At 36.9% G+C, this 16,154-nt stretch overlaps 1 pseudogene; it reads right to left on the bottom strand.

Moving 5' to 3' along the window:
• Positions 1–4,189: 4,189 nt before the first annotated feature.
• Positions 4,190–9,203, bottom strand: LOC141590729 (G-type lectin S-receptor-like serine/threonine-protein kinase At1g11330; annotated as a pseudogene).
• Positions 9,204–16,154: the final 6,951 nt, after the last annotated feature.

Genomic DNA, 16,154 nt, shown 5'->3' with positions numbered 1-16,154 from the left:
AATGTTAAGAGCAAAGTTGACCGACCTGACTAACTTGACTAACTTGATCCAAGACTTGAATAATGTTGAATAGGATAATCCAAGCGTGACTTGAAAGTTGAATTGACCTGATTAAATGGGGGAAGTGTTAAGGCACACCGGATGTTACTGAGTTTGAGTAACACCCTAATTAAAAATAAAAAAAACAATTGATATAAAGCTTAGCATTTTGGTTTTACCGCCAAAGGCTCTGTTTGGCAAAACTACCTGAAAAGATAGCTGAAACCTGAAAAGATAGCTGAAAACTGAAAAGCTAACTGAAACCTGAAAAGGTAACTGATAAGGTAGTTGAAAATTAGAAGCTGATAAGGTAACTGATTATATAAAAATGTGTTTGGCAAACTAGCTGAAAAGGTAGATAATTTTGGTAAAATGACGTAAAAGGATATGAAAATTATTTAATATTATAGAATAAAGAGGTATAATATGGAAAATAAGTCCTTTCAGGTACCTGATTTCTAAAATGCTACCCGAGGAATTTCATTTCAGTCGACTTATTTGACCAAATAAGCTACTTACCAAACACTTGCAAAAAACTCAGGTAGCTGAAATTTTGGTCAAATAAGCTACTTTGGTCAAATAAGCTACCTGAAGTGTCGTGTCAAACGGAGCCAAAATCACAAGGGTAAAAATGTCATAAGGTTTGAAATGAAAAGGAATATTTTTAATTCTCTAAACGATTTAGTGTATCAAACCTCAATGCCCATTAATTAAACCATTGGTCATGAACCCATGATGATCATCATGAAAGAAAACATATGATTATGGTGATTATTGGTGGTAAACAATGAGTCCAATGAACTAATTCTTCTAAGTTTGTACCGTAATATTTTGCATACTTAGCGGCTAACGATCTAAAGCTTGTTTGCTTAATCCCCTATTTACTAAATGAATAGGCGATTCTACGGTTTTTCCCGCCTAAAATATTAACTTCTAATGGGCTTTTAATTTTTGCATTCTACTATAGGCCAAGTCTAACGTAAAAATGATTGTCAAAAAAAAATATAACATCCTTCTATTCAAGATATGTGATATATTAACAAGGCCAAATCTGTGATAATAAAGGAAGATTTAGGAGGGATGAATGTTTACTGAATGAATAGATCCGTTTTACCATGAGTATATAGGCATAATGAACTTCCAAAAATTAGTAAATATTAATCAAGCTCTTGGCAAATTTACCGATAAGATTACTTAAAATCCCATATCTACTAAAAGAATAGGTGGAAGTGTGGAACTCTAAATTTTTCCGCCTAAAATTTTAGAATCTAAAATTGGGTTATTATTATAGTCTATTCTATAGGTCTATCTTAAACTATAAATGGATATAATCTTTTAATTGCATATATTCATAAATTGAAATGATCACAATCTGCAAGATTTGCCTCTACGGGGTTTATAATAATAAATTCATTGATTTCTATGAAAATATAAAAAATTGCGAATCAAAACTACAAAATAAATAAAATGTTTTAAAATAAAATGATTATGAAAAATGATCTCATTAAAATAGACATTTCTAACCATACTCAATTCTCTTGATTACTTTTCAATATTGAGTTTTTTTTTTTCAAATCAAAATATACAGATGACGAACGCATAAAAAATTAATGAATTGTCATATAAAATAAAAAGTAAAACTTCATATATACCGTGCATAAATTGCACTAGGTCTATACTAATAATACATTAAAATGTGAAACCTCTATATATACCGTGCATTGCGCGGGATCTAAACTAATTGGATACAAATTAACTTTGTGATCTAATTCCTCCCATCTAAACGCAATGGTCATCTACCATAGCCACAAAAAAAAATATTGATGACAAAACCATTTATGTTCATCCAATTGAACGGTAAAATCGTACCCTAATTAATAAAAAAATAATGAAAGAAAAAATAATTGATATGGCAAAGGTAAGCTAGTTGTGCAACTAGCTTACGAAACCAAACCGCCCTCCGCCCGATTAAGTACCAGTTGCTTCGCCCACCATTCCCTTTGCGTAATCATTTATTTAATCTTTGGGATGTCTCAGTGAATTGTTGTCCTTTCTATTTTAGGATTGCATTTGAGGACTAATTGATTTTCACATTCAATTTGGTCTACTTGTAATCTTATAATTGTAACCGAGAGGATAATTTACAATGAGTCTATGGGGTCAGTCAACATTTCTGGCATTATACTACGTAGGTCCGAATGTATCAACATCTTTCTAGGAAATCAACGTGACTAGTATTAGTGTTGAACATTCTCAAGCTTTTGCTTGTTGTTTACTCCGTAATATTCGACCTGTCCCAATCATTTTTTGTATTGTATCGATTGCATACTTAAACATCATAGATTCATAGAGTTATTATTGCTATGAAATTTCTCACTTTAGTTTTGTTTTCTTTCATGCCGTGGAGGTTTACAAACTACGACGACTTTGATGGATCGATTGGTCTTGAATTCACAAGAAATTTCAAAGTATACGTGTGATATACGGAGTGCCTACTGAATACTGACGCAATAAAAGGATAACTAGAATTCACTAAAATGCGTGGAATTTGTGCTTTAATCTGTTTAAAGGTGGTCTTATGTGGGGTATATTAATGTTTAAAGTAAGGCTGGTTGGAGAGGCTAACTCTAAAGCGAGTGGTCATAGGGTTTTTCGTGGGTACTTAAATGGGGTTAGGGTGTTTATTTGGTCTGAAATTTGATATATAGATAGAAGGGAGTGTAAGGTAGGTCGTAGTTGTGTTGTTTTTTGTGGTTGTTTGTTGTAAGTGGTGGTTTGAGGTGAGTGAATTGACCCACAAAAAAAATCCTACTTTGATATTCTTTTGAATATTTTTTACCTCCAAATTAACTCCCCTCAAACCACAACTTGTAACCAACAACCACCACAAACAACACAAGTAAGACCTACCTTGCACTTCCCGCTACCTAGATGCCAAATTCTAGACCAAACAAAGCATCATAACCTCATTAAAAGGCCCGCTAAAAATCCTCAACCACTCGCTAATCTCTCCGACCAGCCTTACTTTACACAGCAAAAGACACCACATAAGGCCACCTTTGACCATCGTGTTAATAACCTCCGGAAAGCTTGTATTTCCACCTTTCCAAGGAGTCCAAAAACACCTCAAACCGACATTGTTTGCTATCCCAAACATCGACTGAAAATTACCCCATTGCAAAATGTTAAGTCCTTCGGCCAAAAAGTCGTGTTTGACAACAAAAAATTTATTAAAGGTTATGTTTTACAAACTTTTCTTTTAAAGGTGGTGTTTGGAATTTTTTTTTTTAAAGATTTTGTTTGACAAAAACCCAATCACTAAAACTGATTGATTGATATCTATGGACTAGGGTTTTTTTTGGGCCTTTCTATATCGACGTAATTTTCTGAATCACAAAACCGTAATACTACTCCATATCAATAAAACCTTCTTCCCTTCTACCTTGTGGATGTATCTAACACACCGTTAGTAAACCATGTAAATCTGTTTGTTGCTTTCTTTGTCGTTTTCTTTTATCTTTTTTCACATCTGTTATAAAAAAAATGAAATTTCAACCGTAAATTTTTGGGACGAGTTGCTATGTGGAAGGACTCTTTTCGATTTTATGACGGATATTATAAAATTTAATTCATATACATTGTCAAGTGTCAACCATCCCAACAGTTTTTTTTTATTGAAATTTATTTATAGAGTAAATTTTAAAACTTATTGAATTATATTTACAATATGAATAACTTTATATTGAATTTTATAGAGTAAATTTTCAAATTTATTGAATTTTATTTATGAGATGATGAATAACCTATTACAGAGTACAATGTACAATGTACGTTGATTTAACGAGTATGCTTAACTTAAAAATCAATGGTTATTATATATCTTGTGTAACTTTGCACGAGTATTAAACTAGTTACATTAACACAGACATCACGCTCTAGCAGCGTCACACTATTGTTTTAAGGTCATCCACTTGGATAATATAATAGTTGAGATTTGTTGTTGCATTGCTATATACTTTGTACATTACTAGAAGTACAACGAATTGTTGTAGTATCTACGTAGGTATTCCTTAAGAACGGATATATCCTTATTCGTAAGAAGTGCTTGCTGTAAAATTTTTAGTGCCTATATTATATTCATGCTTTCTTCTGGATGGAGGCCATAAGTTTCAGTTTCGAAACTAATTCCGTTGTTCTCAAAATCCTTAGCTTGAACCTATCGACCGCTGATATTTGTGATGGAAAGGTCATTCGTGGGACATGTCGGATTGCGTTGAGTACTAGTACTCGTATCACGCATAAATCGAGTGAAACCTGGTTGCTTGGGCTTTTGAAAGGTTCTAGTACTTGTAGCACTAAGCTTTGCGATAACATCAGATATGTCTGGTCTATCTTGAGCATATTCCTGAACACAAAGAAGACCCACATGTATGCATTTTGAGATCTCTGCTTCGAAACCTTGGTAAGCTATTATCGGATCAATCACGTAGATCTCGTTGTCCTCATTCCATTCTTTCCATACCTACATTAATGAGATATATAAGAGGACAATCAAGGGATAAACAAGTAAAATTCATTTATCTAGGGAGGACTTACATATCCTAGAAGGCTCAATGACGACTCGTCAAACCATCTAGTCTTTTTACCCGTTATTATCTCCAATAACAAGACTCCAAAGCTAAATACATCTGATTTTTCAGAGAAACGCCCTTCGATTGCATACTCAGGAGGCATGTAACCACTGCAATAAGAAATTGCAAAATATTAAACCAGTTTTTAGTACTTCGAAACTAGGAACTCCATGTTCTTTGGACTTAAAATCACGTCATTTAAGTTCAGTTCAATTCTTATAAGTTCAGTTTAGAAAAGTTAAGCTGCTATAAGTTTAGTTCAGCTCCTATAAATTTGTTCAGTTCAATTTTTATAAGTGTAGTTCAAAAAAACTTAAGCTTAATTCATACCACTACAACAAATAAGGTAATTGGCGACCATATAAGGCGACTGAGAACAGTCGCCATTAAGAATAAAGCGACTAAGACCCGTCGCCCGCACTTCGTAGCTGGGTTTGGTCGCTTTTGGCGACAGGCGTTCGTCGCCAATTTTGGCGACTGAAATTGTTTAAATCGGGCGACCAAAATTCGTCGCCAAATTGGCGACTGTCATGAGTCGCTAAAAAGGCGACTGCTATTAGTCGCTTTCCTAAAATCCACGTCATCTCCATATTTTTTAAAAAGGCGACGGATTTTAGTCGCCATTATTATCGGGTATAACATTATTATCGGGTATAACATCCTCAACCAACGTAGCAATACTATCAACGGCTTTAAATGGCATATTATACTCACATTTTAAAGAAACTATCCTGGATGCAACTTGTAACAATGTCATTCTACTCCCCTCATATAAGGTTTTTTCGGAAGCACTTAGCATGTCAAAAAAGGCTTTTGCTCTTGGGTTTGGTTGTTCTTCATCAATCATTGGTACACGGTCGTCATTAATGAAATCATTAGACTGAAAGGCATCAAGTACCATTTCTCTATATGGGTTCTCATTTTGTTGGATTTGAGGTTCTTCGGGATAATATTTTTCTCCATGGGAGATCCAATTGTAGTAGTTTGGAAAAAAACCATTTGTAACAAGATGCTCTTCTACTTCAATGTCAAATAAATATTTTAAGTTTTTACATTTAGTACAAGGACACCTAAGTTTATGTTGTTCCAAATCATATGAATCTTGACATCTAGCAAATTCAATAAATCCACGAACTCCCTTTACAAATCTAGCGATAGGACGTTTCTTCTTATCTACTCTTTCTTCGTACATCCAAACGTTCGATCTCTTCATTTTAATCTATAAGCAATATATAGCAAACTAACCATTTTAAATAATAATATTTAATTTCAACAAAAAAAAAGCAATGGTTATCTCATCCTCCATTTTATGCTAATTTCAAGATTTCAATTGGGTCCTTATCACTCCAACCTAAACCCATCAATGTACGTTTCAAGTCACTAGCAAACACACATTTGTGAATTATTAATGAGAAAAAATTCGCAAAGAATTTCCCTTAGTTCTCCAAATACACAATGTGGAAAAGATACATATTCCACATATGTATTCAGAGAACATTGGAGAAATTTGCAACCAAATTCTTTTCTCATTAATAAAATCACAACTATGTGTTTACTACCTAAGTGACTTGAACGTACAAAAGACAAATCCCAAAATGGGGACTATTCAAGAATTGCTCCTAATGAGTAATTCTTGAACGGGTACTAGGTCATTATATATTAAACAAGTTGTCAAAATTATAAGGCAAATTTATACAATCCCCTAATCAAATGACATTACTAATTTAACAAATTTATACATCATGCTCATTCCATTCAAGAAAAATGCTAATTAATTTTTTAAAAATGCTAATTAAATCATTCTAACTTAATTAATTTGGTTAATTATACAAGTTGTCAAAAATGCTAATTTCTAACCCTAACTCAAATTAATTAACAAAAATGCTAATTAAATCATTCTAACTTAATTTGGTTAATTATAAGGCAAATTTATACAATCCTAACATTATACTACCTTCATAAAACTATACTACCTTCAACAATACTACTTCAATATTACTAAAACTAAGCATCACTAATCAAATCACATTACTAATTTAACAAAAACCCCAATTTCTACCTTCATAAAACTATACTACCTTATACAATCCCCTAATCAAATCACATTACTAATTTAACAAAAACCCCAATTTCTAACCCTAACTCAAATTAATTAACAAAAAATGCTAATTAAATTACAACTACATACAATAATAAGCATCACTAATGTATAAATTACAACTAGATACTAAATAAACATCACAACTTAAACAAAATATGAAGGATTGAAGTAATTAAATCGATTTGAGTCGAAAACAAACCTTTATTATAAACAAAGGGTCGGTAGGGATGTAGAGTGGTGGCGTCCGGTGGTCGTTGTAGTTGGTGGTGGCGTCGGGTCGTCGGACAAACTGGGGCGTTTTTTTTTTTTTTTAAGTTGATTGAAGTGAATGAAGGGGACGGGGTGAGAATCTGGCAAAAAAAAAATATACAGACGATTGGCGACCGTCTTTGGTCGCCAAATTGGCGACGGGTAATGGTCGCCAAATTTGGCGACTGATTTCGGTCGCCAATTTGGATAATATTGCGTCGCCCGTGGATTTCATACGGATTTTTGGATAAAAAGGTATAGTCGCCAAATTGGCGACGGATAGTGGTCGCCCGTTTTTTTTTTTCTGTCGCCAATTTGGCGACTGTAGTATGTCTGTCGCCTTTGTCGTGTTTTCTTGTAGTGTACCCGTTTTCCTATAAGTTACGCTGTCATTAGTTTAGTTAACTTCTATAAGTTTTGTTCAGCTCAACTCGGCTAATATGAATTTAATTTAGAAAAGTTAAACTCCTATAAGTTAAGTTCAGTTCAGCAAAATTAATTTCAAAAGAACACGACTTTAGTACTTCACTTGGTCTCTTAGAACAGGATGATTGAAATCCAAACAAGAATGATATTAGCACTCACTATGTTCCTACAACTCTTGTGGTATCAGCGTCAATCTGGGTACCTCCAAAAATTCGTGCCATGCCAAAATCTGAAATTTTTGGGTTAAGGTTTTCGTCAAGTAAAATGTTGGCAGCCTTGAGATCTCTGTGAATAATCTTGAGACGGGAATCCCGATGGAGATAAAGAAGGCCTCTACATATCCCTTCTATTATACTGTAACGCTTCTTCCAATCAAGGATTCCTTTCTTCTGAGGATCTGGTTAAGAATTACAATAGTGAACTTCTCAATAGTTTATGATACCACATTTGAAAAATAACGAGGGACAAGAGGGATTTTGTTTGTTTTAAGATCATGAAATATTTCGCAAGATGTACGAACCAAAAAGAAATGCATCCAAACTTTTGTTGGGCATGTAGTCATAAATGAGCATTCTTTCAAGGCGTTCCACACAGCAGCCCAACAGTTTGACGAGATTTCGATGCTGAAGCTTTGAAATAACCAACACCTCATTCATGAACTCTTCTGCCCCTTGTCTAGAGGTTCCTGATAATCTTTTTACAGCTACTTAATGTCCATCTTCCAGTGTACCCTGCAGTTAAACAAACGATAAAATTGTACTCACTCAGTTCCAGTCATTTGTTTACCTTTGATTAAAATAACCTTCACATTGAATAGAAAAAAAAAAGTAAACAAATAATTGGAACAAAGAAACTACTATTAGAAACTATTAAACCTTGCCTTGTACACGGGACCGAATCCTCCTTGTCCAAGCATATAACTTTCTTGGAAGTTGTTTGTTGCAGCAGAAAGTTTTTCAAACTTGAACAATGGTAGCTCTTCAAATTTATCAAAGCTTGGATTCCTCTCTAAGAAATCCAACGAGGTATTGTTCCGTTTTGCTGATTATTTCAACAATCATACGTTATATATTGTTAGCTTTTAAAAAAATTCATATTTAAGGTTTGAAGATTACCCTTTATAGTACTCCCTTTTTCCAAATAATTTGTTGCCCTTTGATTAAATACCCTTCACAATGAATAAAAAGAAGGTAAACAAATAATCGGGACGAAGGGATTACTGTTTAGCTATATGCCTATATCTAATGGTTTTGAAATTGAGATGTCACCTTCTCTAGCCTTTTTTCTACACAAGCACACAATGGCAACTAGTATGGCTGTCCCTGAAATTGCTACTACAGTAACGATTATTTTCAGCCTTTTGTTATTACCTGAAAACAAATTAAACGAGAAACTTGTGAATCCGAAGGAGAAATTAAACTCTTCATCATCTCATTTTGCGTATTTCATCGCATATCTCACATATTAGCTAAGTTCGTAGGCTCATAACTCATAAGTTTAACTCGATTTATGCTCGTTTTGCCAATTTTTTTAATTTTGGTATTGCTTCTTGTTCTTCTCTAATGTAGATACACAGCAATGGAAGAAAGTAATAAGCTTTGCTTGAAGCACAAGAGTGGTTGGGTTTGAGACTCATGTAAATAGAGATTCACCGGACCTTATTAGCTCCTACCAAAATAGCTGTTGAAGAGAAGGCTACCAAAGTAGCCGTTGAAGATGAAGCTACAACAGCCATATAGCTGTTGCTCACAATCCATATTTAGAGCAATTATATTGCGTAAATATGTGTTTTCCATATGTGAATATTCTATTCCTTTATTACTTATTCTTATATTGTATATAAATAGGAATTAACAATTGTAATAAGATAACTAATTCTCTTGATTAATAATATCATAATCTTCCCAATGTCTATTGTTATACGATTCTAATATGGTATCAGACGTATTAGGTTTTCTCATCTAAACACTTCTCTGTCATTTTTTTTCCTCTGTTTCTTTCTCTGCGCAGTCATGACCAACAATGAAATTGTGGTAACTCCAAATACCACTCCATCTTACAATATGGTTCACGTTGAACACACGGGTCATAGCATTACTCCGATCGTGTTCGACGGAACAAATTACGACGAATGGTCAAGATCGTTTCGTCTCGCTCTTCTTGCTAAAGGAAAAACAGGGTACGTTGACGGATCCATTACTCCTTCGTCGACTGACTCTGACAAATTTGAATCATGGCAATCAACAAATGCGTTGGTTACCATGTGGATCTTTAACACGCTTCACCCTACTTTGAGGAAGCAAATTTCTCTTCGTCCGGCTGCCAAACAGGTGTGGCTCGACATCAAGAATCGCTTCTGCCAAGCGAATGAGGCTCGGATTTACCAGTTGCAAACTGATATTCATTCGTGTAGGCAAGGGGCGTCTGAATCTTTGGTGGATTACTATGGCAGAATTACCGCCATTTGGGACGCTTTGATCGATCAGAACCCGCTCCCGAAGTGTTCTTGCACCGACTGTAAGTGTGATTGGATGCTTCTTCTTAATGCTGAAAGGGAGAAAACACGGGTACGTGATTTTTTGATGGGACTCGATTCTCGTTTCGCAAATACTCGTTCCCAAATTCTTGGTATTTCCCCTCTTCCATCTTTAGATCTTATTTATAACCGTTTATTGCAAGATGAGGGTGTTCGTAATTTGTCTACCAAAACAGAAACCGCTCCTGATGTTATGGCTTTTGTTGCTCGTGCTAGAAACGAATCTCGCTCTAATAATAATAGGGGTCGTCGTAATCCCAATGAACCTTCGAAATATTACTGTGTTATTTGCAATAAACCAGGCCATAGTGTCAGATTTTGTTATCAAGTCACTGGTAATTACCCCGACACATGGGGTGACCGTCCTCGTCCTCGGGTTCACCTTGAACCTGCTGCTATTGAAGCTCTCTGCCAGGTCGCCGACGCGCGTGGTACAGGTACAGGTACAGCCGACAGAGGCAAGTCTGGCCCTTCTGGTGCGCCCGCCAAGGCTTACATGGCCACTGGTAAGACGGTGGCAGGCCCTTCTAGTGCCACGGCAGGTTCTTCTCAACCCCCTCTTGCTCATTTTGATAATGTCGATTTGAATTCTCTACCACCTCAAGCATTGGAAGAGTTGGGTCGTCTCTTACAAACCCGCAAACCTGACTACAACAACGACCGTCTCAATGGTAATACTTCTCCTTTATCTTGGATTATTGACACGGGGGCATCCAATCATATGTCGGGATGTCTCTCGCATTTTTCTAATTTAAAATCTATTACACCTATTTCGGTTGGTCTTCCTAATGGGGACCTAACGATAGCTACTAAGAGTGGCGACATCCATCTTTCTCCACGTCTCATTTTACGCGATGTGCTATATGCCGAAAATTTACAATGTCATTTAATTTCTGTCTCTTGTCTTTTGATGGATACAAGTCTAACCATCCAATTCTCTCATAATATGTGTCTTATCCAGGACCGTACCTCGAAGACGGTGATTGGAGCGGGTGAACAAAATGAGGGGCTCTACCTTTTGAACGGTGTCAGACATAATCGTGTTCACGCTAATATGGCTACTAAAGGCGATTCTACTGAGCTTTGGCACCGAAGGTTGGGGCATCCCTCTTCCCATATTTCTCGTTTTTTACCATGTTTGAATAAAAACACTAGCTCTTGTGATAATTTTCATAGCAAACATTGTGATATTTGCCTTCGTGCGAAACAAACTCGGGACTCTTTTTCTTTAAGTACTAGTCGTGCTAGCGTTGCTTTTGAACTAATACATTGTGACCTATGGGGTCCCTATTCCGATAATGCATCTTGTGGTTCCAAATTTTTTCTTACAATCGTCGATGATTTTTCAAGATCCACGTGGGTTTATCTTTTACGCTCAAAAAGCGATACCAAACAAACTCTTCTTAATTTCTTCGCTATGATAAACCGTCAGTTTGACAAGCAAATTAAGACTTTTCGAACAGACAATGGAACGGAATTTCGCCCTCTTATTCCCTATTTTAAAGAAAATGGTATTTTATTTCAAACTTCTAATGTCGACACCCCTCAACAAAACGGGCGGGTCGAAAGGAAGCATCGTCATATTTTAAATGTCGCGCGTGCCCTCCTTTTTCAAGCTAGTTTACCAATTTATTTTTGGGGGGAATGTGTTTTGAGTGCGGTTCATTTAATAAATCGTACCCCTTCCTCTATTCTACAAGGCAAAACCCCTTATGAAGTTCTTTTTAATAAAACTCCTTCTTACGAAAATATACGTATTTTTGGATGTCTCGCCTATGCCAAGGCTTTAAATCGCTCCCACGACAAATTCGCTTCGCGAAGTCGTAAATGTGTCTTTATTGGCTATCCGTTTGGAAAAAAAGGGTGGCGGCTTTATGACTTAGATACGGGTCAATTTTTTGAGTCACGAGATGTCGTATTTATCGAAACCGAATTCCCATACCAACTCCTAAACATTCACGACAATACTGACTCTACACCACCATCTTTAGATACACTATCTCCAATCCTTATTCCTACCTCACCTATGCCTATCAATCCACCCGCACCCTCCACGGACCCACCCACGAATATCCCCTCTACCCAGCCACCATCATCCACCACGGCAGACCCTCCACCCACGTCTACCCCATCTGTCTCGGCACCTGCCACATCGCCCGCCACCAAGGCATCTACCCCTCCTGCTGACCTAGGGCGTGGCCATCGCACCAAAATACCAAACTCCAATTTTCGAGATTTTGTTCTTTCAAAACCACGCCCCTCAATTAATTCACTACTCTCCACATCTCCGTCTTCAGGTACTCTCTATCCTATTTCGCATTATCTTTCGTATGACAAAGTTTCTTCTAACCATAAAATTTTCCTAGCGGCCGTGACCAAAAATCACGAGCCTCGTTTTTATAAAGATGCAGTGAAAATTCCCGAGTGGCAGGTGGCAATGCGAAAGGAAATTGACGCGCTCGAGAAAAATAATACTTGGACTCTGGAAACTCTTCCTCACGGCAAGAAAGCCATCGGGTCCAAATGGGTATACAAAATCAAATATAATGCCGATGGTTCCATCGAACGATACAAAGCTCGCTTGGTGGTCATGGGTAATAGACAAGTCGAAGGGGTGGACTACAATGAAACATTTGCTCCGACAATTAAATTGGTCACAGTTCGGACTCTTCTCGCCATCGCAGCTGCCAAACGTTGGATCATTCATCAAATGGATGTTCACAACGCCTTTCTTCACGGTGACCTCCATGAAGAAGTTTATATGCGACCTCCTCCAGGTTTTTATCCCTCTAACAACGACAAAGTATGTCGACTTCAAAAATCTCTCTACGGTCTTCGACAAGCTCCCCGGTGCTGGTATGCAAAATTAGCTTCCGCTCTTCGTACTTATGGTTTTAAACAATGTGCTCTCGATCACTCTCTCTTTTCTATATCCAAAAAAGGGATCGAAGTACATGTGTTGGTTTATGTGGACGATTTAGTAATTTGCGGGAATGATGTCCAATTTATTAAGCGCTTCAAGGATTATCTCAGTACATGCTTCCACATGAAAGATTTAGGGGTACTCAAATATTTTCTTGGGCTCGAAATTGCAAGAAATGCCTCTGGTATTTTTATCTCACAAAGAAAGTACGCCATCGACATTCTCACAGAAACCGGTCTAGTTGGCTCCAAACCCGCTCCCACTCCTATGGAACAAAATCATAAGCTTGCGAGCTCAACAGCCGAGCCTCTCAAAGACCCACAGCCCTTCCGTCGCATCGTCGGGCGTCTTGTGTATCTTACTATTACCAGACCCGAACTCACTTACTCGGTCCACACTCTTGCCCAATTCATGAATGCTCCCACCACCGATCATTGGAACGCCGCGCTCACTGTGGTTCGCTATCTGAAAAATTGTCCCGGGCAAGGTATACTACTACGTTCCGATAGCAACTTAACTCTCCATGCCTATTGCGATGCGAGTTACGCTGCATGTCCGCAAAGTCGCAGGTCCTTATCAGCCTACATCGTCTTCTTGGGGTCCTCACCAATATCTTGGAAAACCAAGAAGCAAGCCACCGTTTCTCTATCAACAGCAGAATCAGAATATCGAGCTATGGCATTTACGGTTTGTGAATTAAAATGGTTAAAAGCTCTCCTAGAGGCCCTCGGCATTTACCACAAGCAACCTATTTCTCTACGGTGTGATAACGAGTCAGCTCTCCATATCGCCCGAAACCCGGTCTTTCACGAGCGCACAAAGCACATTGAAATCGACTGTCACTTTATCCGTGACGAAATACAAAAAGGAGTTATCACTCCTAGCTACGTTCATACTAAGGCACAACTCGCGGACATTCTAACCAAAGCTCTCGGACGCGCTTCATTCGATGACCTACTCTCCAAGTTGGATGTGTCTTCTATCCACTCTCCAACTTGCGGGGGGGTATTAGCTCCTACCAAAATAGCTGTTGAAGAGAAGGCTACCAAAGTAGCCGTTGAAGATGAAGCTACAACAGCCATATAGCTGTTGCTCACAATCCATATTTAGAGCAATTATATTGCGTAAATATGTGTTTTCCATATGTGAATATTCTATTCCTTTATTACTTATTCTTATATTGTATATAAATAGGAATTAACAATTGTAATAAGATAACTAATTCTCTTGATTAATAATATCATAATCTTCCCAATGTCTATTGTTATACGATTCTAATAGACCTCCCTTGTCACTAAAAACTATTTTCATTTATTATTGAAATATTGATTTCAATAAAATAAATTAACATATACACATAAAAAAGGCTAAGGTTTTGTCCTGAAAAATGCAGAAAAGAAAATGAAAAGAAAATATGAGAAAATACTAAACTTTTTCTCTTAACAACGCACATTAACACAAAAATGTAGTTGCTCTTTCATGGAAAAAAAAATAAACAAATTTCGTCTAATTCTCTTTATCACAAAATTAATTAAATCAGTCAAATTAATCAATTATGAGCACTAAGTCTCATATAGATCAAGTAATAATTCTAACTTATTAACTTTAGTAACTATGTTATACTCTGTATCAAATTAGGAGATTAAATTAATTTACACTATTTTAATTAGGGCTTGATGAAATTATTGTCATATGGGCCCTAGAGCTGGCAAAAGATGGCCCGACCCGCCCGAAACCCGACCCGATACAATCCGAAAATTGGGTAAACCGAACTGATCCGACCTGAACCGAACCGACCTGATAACCGATAACAGCCTTATTTTTTCCAACCCAAACCCGACCCGACCTGACCCGACCCGTGACCCGATATTTTCTCAACCCGATAAATGACCCGATAAGGAACAAGCTTAATAATGGTTTAAATAACACCAAATTGACATTCATCCTAACTATTTTCACTTAAAACTACAATTAATACACCTACCCATTGTTCAAACATACGGAAAGTTCACGTGATACCCCTGAAGAGAAACAACCAAGAAAGCCCTAAGTCCACCCGGTTTTGGACCTCGTCACAATTTGAGTCTAACTCCAAATCTGTCTAAGAACACATGGTTCCAACCATCTTATTTCACATATTCAGTGAATTTGGGACATTTTTGTCTGGTACTTTTATCTCAAAGAGGTACCTATCAATAATTAATTGAGAAATCTTTGCAAGAGTACACATGGTCCTCAGTTTTGAATAATGTGTTGAATGTCACTTTCAACCTTTCCTATTTTGATCCAACAAAGCTCAAAAGACTTTTGGAAGCTATGTAAGAGTCTTACACGGTTTTTAAGGCAGCCAAAACAGTCCACATTGCAAATATAAAGAGTTGAGCAAGCAATCAAAGAAGGGTTGGGCTATTAGTTTACTTTTATCATTCCGTTGTTTTATGTCCTTTTCATTTGTAGTTTGTGTAAGGCTTTGTAGGGTCTTGTGCTGCCGTTTTTCTTGTACTATAGCAGCTCCTTTTGTGGCCCTTAGATGTAGTTCGTAATCAAGGTCAAGATTGTAAGGCTTGGTCTATATAAACCAAGCAAACAACATGAGAACTTCAGATTTGAATGAACCTAATTACAAGTAAAAACTTAGTATTTCTCTCTTGAATTCTTTTTTTAGTGCTAGAAGACCCTCAATTTCTAAGTGCTTGGAGTTGAGTGGATCCCTTGCTTTGTGCTTGGATTAACTCTTAGGCCTGAATCTTGGCTTTGTACTTGGTTCAAGTCATATCCAACTCACTCCGCTTTGAGCATTTGAGCAGTCTATTTCGTGTCCTATTTTCGTTCCGGAATTGAACCTTGAAGTTTTATTTCAAATTGTTTATCAGAGCTTTGGTTGAGAGTTCATTATACCCTAACCACAATAAAAATACAAAAAACAACCATGAGTGAAGAGAGGCTTACCGGAATTGAACAACAAGTGACCCAACTTTCTGAAAAATGTGACTTGATGTTGGATTTCTTCAATAATATCATGGCTAACATTCCAACACCAACAAGAGAGGGAAGACCACACTGTGGCAGAGGTAGAGGCTGTGGCCTCATGGGAAGAGGAAGAGGTCAAGTTGTCCAAGAAGATAAGCTAAATTCAGAGTTGGAGGACTCCATAGCCGAGGCATTTCAAGGAGAGCACAACAAGGACATAAAGGTAGAAATCCCTTAGTAGCTTTGAAATGATTCATTGGGGTGATGATGAGATCCTTG

This window comes from Silene latifolia, chromosome 7 (genome assembly GCF_048544455.1).
Source record: "Silene latifolia isolate original U9 population chromosome 7, ASM4854445v1, whole genome shotgun sequence".
In the NCBI taxonomy this organism is placed as follows: domain Eukaryota; kingdom Viridiplantae; phylum Streptophyta; class Magnoliopsida; order Caryophyllales; family Caryophyllaceae; genus Silene; species Silene latifolia.
Note: the sequence above shows the minus strand (reverse complement) of the source record. Positions and strands in the feature narration are given on the sequence as shown.